The 12508-nt window shown below is 57.9% G+C and overlaps 1 protein-coding gene across 2 annotated transcripts in view; it reads left to right on the top strand.

Annotated features, from left to right (window-relative positions):
• PTPRN2 (protein tyrosine phosphatase receptor type N2) overlaps positions 1 to 12508 on the top strand; it is a 690682-nt gene that overhangs the window by 266087 nt on the left and 412087 nt on the right. The gene's annotated exons all lie outside the window — the stretch shown is intronic.

Raw genomic sequence — 12508 nt, 5'->3', positions numbered from 1 at the left:
GCAGGTGTGCGCACACGTCCACCCGCGGTTTTGCTTCTGCGTCATCCTGTGCCTCTGGTCAGGCGTCGAGTGTGCTTCAGTGGTTACTCCCCGTGGGGAGGGGCTCCGTCAGAGCGGGAACCGTCTCTCCTGCTGACTCCGCCGCCTCTGCGCTCTCGCCTCCGCGCGCGTTCACCGTCGCTGCACCGCACACGGCAAACCCAGACCCTGTGTCAAGGCCCCGTGAAGCTGAAGGTGGTGTCTCGCCTGGGTTTGGAGGCTTCTGCAGCACTGACGCCTCGTTTCTCCAGCCTTTTCATGAAGATGCGCCTGCCCGTTCCGGCCTCCACACCTCCGGGCCGTGTTCCTCGCACCCTGTCTGCCTTGAGCCCCTTTGCTCAGAACTGGAACTCCCGCTGGGTGTGTCAGAGTCACACGTGACCCAGCGCGCACGGGGGCCTGGATGGTGCTGTTGCGTCAGACCCTTCCAGCAGCCTGCTGCCCGGTCTGACCTGTGCCGTGGGTTTTCCCTTTCTCAGCAGACATTGCTCTCGTGTGTGTGTGTGTGTGACGTGTATGTGTATTGTATGTTTCTGTGTGTGTGTCTATCTGTGTTGTGTGCACATGGCTGTGTATATTTGTGTATGTGTGCATGTATGTATACACGGGTGCACATGTATGTGTGTGTAGGATGTATGTGTCTGTGTGTGGTTGTCTGTGTGCATGTGTGTATGCGTTTGTGCATACGTGTGTCTGTGCACGTGTGTGTAGTATGTACGTGTTCCTGTGTGTGTGTGTGTGTGTGCATCTCTGTGTTGTGTGTGTGTGCGTGGTCACTGGAGGGACCCCTGTGCAGCTGCTCTGAGCACCTTTCCTCCCGCCAGGATGTCCTGATGCCCGGACCAGGAGGGCTGGTCCCCGGCGCAGGGTACAGGGCTGCTCCTGTCTGGGGCCTGGGGCTTAGCTGCGCACACAGGAGACCGAGGCCCCATGGAAGTGCTGGGAAAGGATTCTGATCATTGGGAAGACTTTTCGAGTCTGCGTGAACAACGGAGAACAGAGGATGATGAACTTTAGAGCAGGACCATCCAGGCCTACCGTTCTCAGCATCACAGGAAACCCAGCGTGAGTGGACGACACGTGGATGGAGGGAGACCCATCTCGTCGGGTGTCTCCTCCTGTTCTTGCTGACTTTCCTGTAACGCGAAGCCACTTCTGAGCGTTTCTTCTCTGCGTCCAGAGTTCCTTTTCCTGAGGGCTTTTCCTTGGCCTCAGCTTTGGGGCCTGAACGCTTACCTGCTACAAGCGCGGGTTAAAGAAAAGGATCATTATCTTATCTTGGCCGATTTCCCGTCTTCTCTTTTGCTGTTTCTGTCGGATGGAAGCTCTGTGGTGCAGCCGACAGCCTTATGTCCAGAACTCCCTGTGTGTCACAGGGGAGACCTGCTCCAGAAGCGTCTCCCACCCTCCCTCCACGGACGGACGGAGGCTTCTGCCTCTGTTGTCAGAGTAACTGGTAACTTGGGATTCTCGGCGGCAAGATTTCCCCAGATCTCAGTTTAAGCCTTAATGGATCAACTATTTACTGACAGGAATCCGACACTGTTCTTTTCTTCTCTTATTTTAGTTGCTTGGTTCTTCCTGAAAGGAGGAGGAGCGTGCCGTCTCCTCCCTGACGTTGGCAGGCATGGCGCGGCTGGCCTCGCGCCTCCATTTCCTGGTGGGCGAGGCTGTCGTTTAATCCTTTGCCACTTGCATTTTCATCCTCTCTACAAACTGGATGGATTATTCAAGACGCGCGAAGGGCAGGGCAGCCATCCCAGGTCCTCCGAGGACGATTTAAACGTAATTTCAAGTTAGGTTGGCAGGAAGTGACCACGGGACGGAGGCTGCATGTGAAGCAGAGGGGACGCTCACCTGTCAGCAGAGGCCAAGCCGCTTTTACAGCTGAAAACCTGGGAGCTATGAGGTGTGCTGGGCAGGGACGCCCCCCTAAGGAGACGAGCCCTCGTGTCCTGCAGGGACCTGTTCCTGTACAGGGGTCGTCCGAGCCGCGCAGACCGAGTTTGCGTGAGCACGTGCCGCGGCCCCCGCGCCCTCACGGATCACCTGGAACCCCCAAGGTGGGGCGAAGCCCGGGTCCCACTGGTGGCTGCCCCCTGGGGCTCAGTGCAGAGGCCGCGGAGGCCGCCTCGGGGTGGGAATCCCACAGCGGCAGATGACCCGGGTCGTGGCGGCGGCGGCGCGGGAACGCATGGGGGGGCACGCTCACCAGATCGGGGCGTCAGCTGCAGCGCTCGCCGCGGGGAGGCTGCCCCCGGGGAGAAGCGGAGCAAAGGCTGTGGGTCGGGGGAGGCTGTCAGGAGGGCGCCCAGGGGCGTCGGGCCGCGCTGCGCCCTCCCTCCTCCGGGCAAGGGTAGGGCCTGGGCAGTGGAGTCTGGAAGAAGGGGCCCCTTTGGGCAAGGCCTCGGGAGCGTGTGCCGCCCCAGGCCTGTGCACCAGGCTGCCCTGCCGGGCCGGGTGCCGTCCTTCTCCTCTCAGACACCTGCCGCTCGAGCCCTCGGGGAAGCCTGCCCGCCCTCCGCCACCCCTCACCACAGTGGGAGAGCCGCCAGCGCTGGCAGCCGGCGGGGGGGGGGCGGGAAGGGGGGCTCCGCTCAGCCGCGGGAGGGGGGTGTCCAGCCCTGGTCTCCCTCCACCCTCCACTCCGCCCCGCCCCGCCCGAGCAGCCCCTCAGAGCTCACGTGGCTGCTTCTGGGCTCGTGGGCAGCCAGGAGTGGGTCCTGCCCATCTCTGCGGTTTCTCCCTCCCTTGCTGGAGAAGGAGACCTCCAGAATGTCGGGGGGCGGTTCTGTGTATACGGTGGCAGCGCAGACTGTAGTTACTCGGCGCCACTCTCAGGCCGTGTCTCGATGACGTGTTCAGGTGTGGCCGCATCTCTGTGCGGAACCTTCCTGGACAGCCCTCCCATGACACCATCCATCCTTTCGTTTGTTTGTCTTTAAAAGACGGTCTTCGGTTTGATGGGTTTACTATCACTTAAGATTGGCGGGGGCGGGGGGATGCCGTAAGGAGTGAAAATAATCATTCTTTGTGTATTAAAAAATGGTAAGAAAAAGAAACAAAAAATATCCCAAATCGAAAATTCTTGACTGCATAGTTGGTAGTTCTGGGAACTGTCAGTGAGAAGGACGGTGAACAGTGGTCTTCAGGCCCCAGAGGGTGGCCCAGTTCTGCCTTGTCTGTTTCCTGCCGGCCCTTCTGGACTTGGCGCCCCAGCTGTGAAATGGGACGAGTGTTGAGGACCCACAATGACCGAGACACAGGAGGTGCTCACAAAAGGAAAGAGATCTGGACGTAACACGGTGTAATTTTTCCCCTGAGGCAGTCAGACATATCTCCGTTCAGCTTGGTGGGTTGTTTTGAAATTCAGCTGAGGAAAGTACAAAAGTAGGCTGTGAGATTCAGACACCCCGGGGTGTCTGTGTTGTTAATGAAGGCGTAAGCAGTGTTAGCCGGGTGGGTCCCCACGCCCGCGATCCCGTGTCACAGCTCGAAACAGATCTTTACCTGTAAACGTCTCACCCCGACCCAGCTCTCTCCACGTCGCTCTCCTCGTACAGGTTGCAGGAGCCCAGGGACGACGCTCAGCCCACCCCCGCCCGCTTCCTCTGCCGTCACCTGGGGTGAGGTACCTCCCTCCCCGCCCCCAGCTGACCGGCTCCTCTCCTGTCCGGGAGGCTCTGCCCACGCTGACGCTGACGTTTCCACGCCAGCCCTGCCCCTGCAGGACCCCTCCCAGGTCTCCCCGCATCCCCTCCAAACTTCCCCCTCAGGAGAGCGCTCCGTAACCTAAACGTGACCGTGTCATTCTGTCCCCGACGACGACGGCCTTGCCCAGGCCTGGGCCCTGCAGCTCCATTTCCCTCCCCAGCCTGCTTCCTTTCCGCTCTGGAATGTGAGGGGTCCTGACAGGAGGCCTTGGGTTTGCTCCTGGCCCAGCACGCTCAGATGCCACCTCCTCCAGGCAGCTCTCCTTGGTCAGGGTCCCTCCTCCAGGGCGCCGCCCTCCCCTCAGAACCTTACCTGGAGGTGGAATGACACACCCTGTGGGGTTCTTCCGCTTCGAGCAGGGGCCGCACCAGCAGTTGCTCAGCTGCGTCCCAGCCCCTGGCGCCTGGCTCCTCCAAAGGCGCTGGTGGTCTGCGGTGCTTTCCTTCCCCCTCGCACCCTCTGCAGTCCCCCACCTGCTTTCCCCGCACGCGTCCCTCCCTTCCTGATGTAGCCCCAGTGCTGCTGTAAGATCACGCAGGCTCCCCGGCTCGAGGCCCTCACCCGTCCACCCGGCTGCTGTCACCTCAGGACCCCACCCTCCAGCCACCCCCGGGCTCTCATGTTCGTGGTTCTGAATCGCTACGGGAAAACACTCACTCCTCAGGTGGGCTGGGCTGGGCTTCTCTGTGGAGCCCCCTCTGGATCTGTTTACTTAGCTGCAGACCATGCCTTCACGCAGACATCATGCTTCTTGTGGCGGCTGCTCTGTCCGTCTTGGACCCCCAGTGCCAGACAGGCACTGGGGGTGCTGGGGGAGTAAGTGACAGGGTGAGGAGGGACTTCCGGGAGCTGAGGCCTCCGCTCGAGGATCAGCCCGCTGGGGGCGGGCTGTGCGTAAATGCTAGGAAGATGGTTGTAGCTGATGTGAGAGTCCTTCCCGAGGCAGTTCGAGGCTCCGATGGTAACAGAAATCCGAGTCACAGAACTGAGTCTTCAAAAGCGCCAGTGGCAAGGCTTTTGCCTCTAAACAGAGGTTCTGCTTAGAAAGCCCTACATCCGCATCCTCAGTGATGATCTAAGGGAGCCTGGGGGTCTCGAGGATAACCTGCCGGTGGCCGCGCTCCAGGGGCCTGGGCGGTGTCCCCACGGCCTCGGCTCGAGGGCCGGGGCGTCCTGGGTGCCGAGATGCAGCCGCGGGGCCCCCGTCCGAGAGGCTTCCCGGGCTGTCAGTTTCGTATTTTTCACGAGGCAGCAGATCTGTGTTTGCTCTTCCCTGTGCAGAATTTTGAACACACACAAGAGCAAGATACTGACCCAGGCCCGGCGACCCAGACAGCCCAGGCCGGTCACACCCCACCTACTTCCAGCTCTCCTCCTTTGAAACAAATCCCAGTTATACTGTCTTAGAAGCATTTCATGAAATATCTTTAAAATAGAGGGATTCTTTCTTTTTAACATACCGTAATGCCATGTCACACCTACAAAGGACTCCAAATCCCTTAATGTCGTCAAATATGTAGTCTGTGTTCAAATTTCCAGTTGTCACATCAGTGTCAGAACTTTGTTTTCGTTTATTAGCTTGTTGGCTCACGTCTGCTGAGGTTATAGAGCCGTGCTGGAGTTTGACGTCTGCTCTTGGCTGGAATTCTAGACCTGGAGGATATCTCACATTTGCCTGGCCTCTAACCGTGGTGGTGGACGAAGTGAGAAAATGCCATAAAGGTGCAAATGTGATGGGTGTTGAAAACAGTTTCAGTGCCTCTCTGGCCCAGCGCCTTCCAGGTCAGCTTGGCCATGTCTGGCTGCCCAGAGGTGCCAGAAGGGACGATGGTGCCAGGGGACCCTTATGGTCTCTGACTGTGAGCCCCCTTCCCGCATGGGATCCTTCTGCTGCAGCAAAGGGCGAGATGTTTGTTGGTGGGCGGGGCCGGGCGGGGAGGGAAGCCCGGCCCGCGCCGAGCAGGCCTGGAGCCTGGCCCTCCAGCCTCTGTCCGCCGCATGGCTGTCCTTAGAGCCCGACTCCTACCGGCTGGTTCTACAGCCCAGCCTGGGAGTGCGGAACGTAGGAGCGTCTGGTGACGTGGGGACCCTGCTCTCGTTTAGCCATGAAGACCTGTACCTGTGTGTACGTGTCTGCAGCTGCACCTGCGCGGATACCTGTGTCTGTACACCTGCATCTGTGTCGTCTGCTTAGGTCTGTGTCAGCTATATCTGTGTACCGACATCTACCCCTACACCTACATTTATCTATATCTACGTCCATATGTGTGTCTGCGTGTCTGCACCTACAGGTACACCTGCACTCATACCTATACCTACGTCTGTACCTCTGTACATCTCACATCTGCGTCATCTATTTGTGTCTGTATCTGTCTGTCTACATCTACAGCTACACCTAACCTACACCTACACCTATATATCTATACCTACACCTGTATATCTATACCTACACCTGTATATCTATACCTACACCTGTATATCTACACCTACACCTATATATCTATACCTGCATCTGTATCATTTACATCTACATCCATAACTGTATCTACGCAGCCCCCCAGCTGCTTTGCTGTTGGATTTCCATAATCGTCGGGGAAGCTTAGCTTTTTGTCTTCAGTGATGCCCTGAAATTCCACAGTGATCCCCACAGACCCTCACACCCTAACACCTGCAATTGATTTTTTGCAAAGTGTCTCAGCTGTGTTATAAATGGGCCAAGACTTGAATCTGTCAGAAGTTAAGCAGTTTAAATTCCACTCCTACGTATGAAGGACTAGGAAAGAGGGAGAAAAATATGAAAAGATGAGATTTGCCCTGCTGTCAAAATAGTAGTAAGTCTGCAAGTGAATAATGAAGCCAGAGGGAAAAAGAAAACTGGAAAAAAAGAAAAAAAGTATCCAGAGAGGAGACTCGGTTGAGGCAGATAGGCTTACGTAGAACGATGACTTGAAAGCTTTACTAGAACGCTAGCTGTGGATACTGGTTACGTCGGAGTTGGTTTCAGGCTTCAGATGAGCTTGCAGGGCCCCTGCTTGGAGCTCTGCGGGGGCAGGCGGGTGGAGCGGCACAAGCAAAGGCCCCGCCTGCGTCAGGAGGCGCGTGGGCACCTCAGGGGCTGAGATGAGGCTGGAGGACGGGCAGTGAGCGGTGAGGTCTTCCCCAGCAGACGTAGGACAGCCCTGCAGGCGCCAGGGGTGGGTGGCGAGGTCAGGGTCCGCTCTGCTGGATCCTCTGCTGCCCGTGGAGGAGGGATAAGGGGACCTGCGGTGGATGGAGGAGACCGGCCAGTGGGCATGCTGGCCGTCAGCACCGTGCCCGCCTCGCCCTCTGTGCCGCGGGCATCGTCTGTGCTGTGACCTCGGCTGGACGGAAATCTAGCTCGGCAGTTGCACCACGACTGCTGGGGTGAGGAGTCCGCCCTGGCGAGGTCTGGGGTCAGCCTCCGGGGCCCGGGGGTGGGACGGGGGAGCCAGCAGAGGGCCACGCGCTGCTTCTCGCTGCGGGGCTGCGCTGACGGAGGCCGTGTGTCCCGAGGGGGCTCGGTGGAGGGTCCCCACGAGTGGGTGCCGCTGGAGGTTAGGGCCGCAGGAGGGGCAGGGAGGAGAGTCACGAGAGGGGCTCCCGGGAGGAGATGGTCCCTCCCGGCCCCCACTCCTCCCGGACCCTGATCTGCGCTCCGCTGTATGGGACACACGGCGTGTCTGGGCTGCATGGAATGTCTTGGAAGCAGATGAGAATGACCATCTCAAGAGATGTAGAAAAAGCATTTGACAAAATTCAACTTCCTTTTATGATAAAAATTCTCAACAAAGCGGGCATAGCGGGAACATACCTCAACGTAAAAAGGCCACGTATGACAAACCCACAGGTAGCGTCACACTCAACGGTGAAAAGCTGAAAGCTTTTTCCCTTAGGTTGTGCTGCTGTTGGCTTGCTCCGTGGTTACCATGAGGCTTACATGAAACATCTTCTCTTTACAAGTCCCTTTTAAGTGGATAGCAGCTTCACTTTGCATACAAAAGCTTTACATTTTTATGTTTTTGACGTCAATGCACTTTTTATAAAGGTGACACTCTAAGACGTTGTATACTTAGATTTGTATTAAGCGGTTGGCAAATTTTTTTTTCCTGGAGAATAAAATTGTTTTGGAGAATATATTTATTCAAATATATTATGGAGAACATATTTGTTAAAATTTTGAATATATTTATGTTGAGACGCACAGTCTCATCTTGATGTTAAAAAATGCTAAGTTGTTAGCATACAACAGTTTTTTATCTATTTATGATTTACTTGTGAAGAGTTGATGGTTGTTAGCAGGTTGTTAGCAGGTTTTAATAAGAGTAATTCAGGGTTGTCAGAGACTCGGGGTGAATTTGCCTGTGCTCCGCGATGCCGGGGAGCTCAGCCCTCACAGGAGCTCAGTGTGTCTGCCCAGATTGTCATAGGCTCACTCACTCACGCTCTGAAAAACGGGGCCTTCATTCGACTCCTGCAGGGAGGATAGTGGCGCCAGACGGGAGTTGGGAACTTGAATCACTGTGACGCCAGCAGGATTGTCCTCATCAGAAGCGTCACTTCTCTGCATCGGGGAGAATTCCTGTGGGTTAGCAAAAATTGTAACTACCTTATAGGATGATTTAAAAAGAGAAGCATCATTTTGTGTTGTAGTGATGGGTGCGGATAACTGGAATAATCGGTGAGTCCCGTGAAAATCTCATTTTGTTCATTGATTTCAAGTATCATCTCAAAAAGCGTTGTATCAAGGTTGACTCGTTTTCATTTTGTGACCCATCACTCATTTGGTTCCCAACCTTCGGTGAATTTTCAAATAAATAGTGAGATGTCCGCAGTGAGGAAGTGAAGCAGCGGAAGCACGGTCGGCTCCTGGATGCAGAGTCCTAGACGCGAGCGTGGGGCTGGCGGGGCATCCGGCCCCGTCGCCGCATCCCGTTCTCTGCTTGGTTTCACGTGTCTCGTAAGTAAGAGACGATAGCACTTGGGAAAATAAGGCCTGGAGAGGTTGCGGGTGCAGACGCTCTTCAGTCCGGCTGGGCTAAAATCCAGGCAGAGGTGCAGCAGTTGGGAAGCCGACATCCCAGCGTTACCTTGACGTTTTCCGTTTCCATCTTTCTTTGGGGATTTACTAGCACGATCTTGGGCAAGGGATTTAATTTCCCGAGTCTCAGTTTCCACCTCTCTCGAGTGAGGTTAATACGGGACCTTCCTCCCAGGTCTGTGTGAGCAGTGAATGAGAGAATTTCCGTGGAGTCACGCACAGCCGAGGGCAGAGGGACGCCTTCCAGAAGTCTGCACTGGTCCTAAGCTTTCTGCCCCTTACGCCGTTTTCACTAGTCTTTATTTTCAGAGTGGCCTCCGAAACTCCCTCATCACCTCCTCGTTTTGGCCCCTTCCTCTAGTCCAGCAGTGACTCAGGACACTGCGGCCATCGTGGGGCTGTGCGTGTGGCCATCAGGCTCTCCTGAGAGCGGGGCGCGGCTGCCCCTCGGCGGGCTTCCGTCGAGGTCAGGACGCCGACGCAGTCCATTTCGCCCGTTCTGCTGACTTGGTAGCTCCCGGCAGCAGCCTTGTTTAACGCGGTTGAACAGCAGGAACGTGTGGCTTCAGAAAGGAAGTGGCTTAGTGAGGAGGCCCGGCCCAGCTGTCGACAGGAAATCCTTCCTGCCGCTGACAACCAGGCAGGCAGGGGACCCCACGGCCGCTGCCGGCTCTGACCTCAAGCTGCTAAAAGCGCCATCTCTCTCTTCCAGGCAGCGCTGGGCGTCCAGGCAATCAGGGTGGCAGCTGTCACAGGCGGGCCCCTGAAATTGCACGTGCTGTATCCGTCCATTGATTTTTGAAATGAACCCCAACTGCTTTCTGAGGAAGTTCAGACCATGACATGACAGCTGATGGCCACATAGTTTAAAAATAAAACAGAAACAACTGCGTGCTCGTTTTGAGTACAGTCAGCACCTCTCGTTTGTCCGACTTGCACGAGAACGGAGCCGCTGTTGTCCTGAGCCATCTGCCTGCCGGAGCTGTGACAGCGAGACGGGAGGGGCCGACGGGGTCACCGCGCGGCTCCGGTCATCGAGGTGTCTCCTTGGAGAGCAAGCCGGCCACTGAGAACATTCTGGGCTGGCGAACCTCATCATTATCTTCAAGGCTGTTTTAGATAATCTCGTAATGGAGGAAAATGTTCAATTTCTGGGCTGTGAGGGTGGAAGAAGGTAGGGCCAGGAGGCTCACAGTGGGCCTGACATCCACGACGGAGGCGCCGGACTCCGCATCTCCTTACGTTACCCCTTGTTGAAGACAAGCTAGGAAACGGGGTTCGTGGAATCTCGTAGCAACCTGGTAGGGAAGTTGGTTTGTGTCCGGACTTTGGAGAGAAAGGAAAAGATAAGAGCTGGTCACGCCCTCCGCAAGCCTGCAGCTCGTGGACAGACAGGACCGAAATGCGCAAAATCCTCAGAGACCTTTGAAAATGAGTGGTGTGCTGGGTGGCTTGGAGTCAACGTGCAGAGGGGGGTTCGGGGAAAGGAAGGAGCTCGTGGCCTTAGGGGTGAGAGCTGGTGGGGCCTGCTTAGTGGCCAGAAGCCGGGGAGGGGGGGACAGGGCCCTGTCTTCCTGACGCCGGGCTGTGGGACTCGTCCCCCTCCGATGTGGCGGTATTTCTCCTGCGCACTGAGCTGGCGCTGTGGTCAGCACCGGATAGCTCCCTCGAGACCCGTGCCCCGTCACCAGGGCACAGGTGCCCGCAGGGCTGCCGTGCAGCCAGGCCTGTCCCCGCGCGGAGCTCGGGGTCCCAGCAGACTTCATGTAGATGCAGACGTGCTGGAGCACCAGGCTGGCTGAGGGACAGACGGACCTGACCTGCAGCTCCTGGCAGGCAGCGGCGAGGCAGGCACCAGGGTTCCGCGTGGACTCCTTTCCCGGTTGGCAGCTGACCTCCCGGTGGGGCTGAGATGCCAGCTCTGAGAGGTGTCCCTGGGATTCCGTGAGTGAGGGGACGGGGTAGAGGGCCCGTGTCTGCACCACATGCACACACACCTCTTTAAAAACATTCTTATTTTAAAACCTCTGGAGAGCGTGTTTGGGAGGTTTGGGGGACTCGTCCACCCTTGATGGGAGGGTCCCCAGCCCTGAGGGCTACTTACTCAGGAAGCAGGATCGGGGTGGGGGGTAGCCCCTCAGCTGCAGACCGGGACCGACCTCTCCTTCCTCACCTTCGGAAGAACGGCTTGGAGGTTGCAGAGGGTTTGGAGTCACCAGCAGGGGTGTGGCGAGCGGGCCTGGCACAGTCAGTAAAAGTGGCGCCGCTGGCAGCAACCGGTGTCCCCACCCAGAGAGCACATTCCAGCTCCTTGGCTGGGCTGGCGGCCCGTCTCCCCCCAGGGAAGAGGTGGGTGTAGCGCGAGGCGCCGCGGTGGGCGGCGTGCCTCCCGGCCCAGACCTGCCGCCAGCTCGCGGTGGGACGCGCTGATCGCAGCCTCCCGAGCGCTTCCTCCACTGGGTGACAGCGTCTTCTGAGGGACGCGGTGGTCAGCCTGGGAATCTCAGAGCAGTCGCCCCCAGTCCCGTCGCTGCGCCTGCTTCTCCGCATCTCCTCGGGGCGCAGAGGCGTCTGGAGCCCTCCCCTGACGCCAGCCGACGTCACAGCCCTTGTCGACGCGTCTGCGCGGGGACTCTGCCTCCGCCCTTACGGAGGCATCCCGCTCGCCCGTGGTCTCGCTCACCTGCTGGTCCCTCCTGCCCGCACACCTGAACCATCTCAGCAGGCTGCAGGGCCTGCCCGGCGCCCACCTCCACGGCCCCCGCCTCTGGGACCCCCCTTGGTTCCTTCTCGTGCCCTGCGCCCCTGCTGTCTCTTGGAGTCACGCGGTCCTGGGACAGCCCATCGGGCACCCCCTGCATGTTCACCACCTTCCACTCACACGGTGCCGCCCTCTGTGGGGGGTGGGAGGGGCAAGCGGGCTTGGCACCTGGGTCCTCGCGGCCGTCCCCCGGGCGTGTCTGTGTCCCCACCTCCTCTTGCCATGGGGACCCCAGCGGTGGTGGATGAGGGACCACCTGATGACCTCACGGACCCTGTTTCCGCGTGAGGCCACATTCTGAGGTTCCGGGTTTACGACGTGAAGGTGTGCGTTTTCGGTGACACAGTTCAGCCCCCAACGACACAGGCCCTTTCCCTTGTTGGTGACTTTGCTGCTTGTGTCCCCACTTGGATATAAACCCCAAGAAGCAGCTCAGTGTCTGTTGCTGAATTTCCCGGACAGCGCCCGGCACCCAGTGGCTTTCTTGCACATTTGCTGAATGATGAATGAATGATAGGCTGGGACAGAAACCGCAGCTGTCGACGGTGCTCACGTAACCGCAGGCGAGTTCTCCTCTGAAGGGCTCTGACGGGCTTTCACGGGCAGCGCCTGGGGTGCGAGACAGGCTGGGCTCAGGGACCTGAGTCACATGCGCTGCTGGAGGTGCCCCCCTGGGGACGCTGGCCTTGCTGGGGGTCCGAGGCTCCATGCTGTGGCACATGGGCCCCTTTGGGGAGTCGCTGCTGCTGCGCTGTCCTGCCATCCTTAAAAGTGTGACTTTTCAGTATCCTCACTGGCGCATAACTCATTTTAGAAATGAATCCGAATCCACTTAAACACATGCATTCCCTCCGCACGTTTGACGCCCCTCCTGAACTTGGCTTCCCGGCCTCCGCCCTCCTCTCCCACCTCCACCCCGCTCTCCCCCGCTCCCC

Source organism: Pseudorca crassidens, chromosome 8 (genome assembly GCF_039906515.1).
Source record: "Pseudorca crassidens isolate mPseCra1 chromosome 8, mPseCra1.hap1, whole genome shotgun sequence".
In the NCBI taxonomy this organism is placed as follows: Eukaryota; Metazoa; Chordata; class Mammalia; order Artiodactyla; family Delphinidae; genus Pseudorca; species Pseudorca crassidens.
The sequence above is the reverse complement of the archived record's forward strand: the minus strand, read 5'-3'. Positions and strand labels throughout refer to the sequence as shown.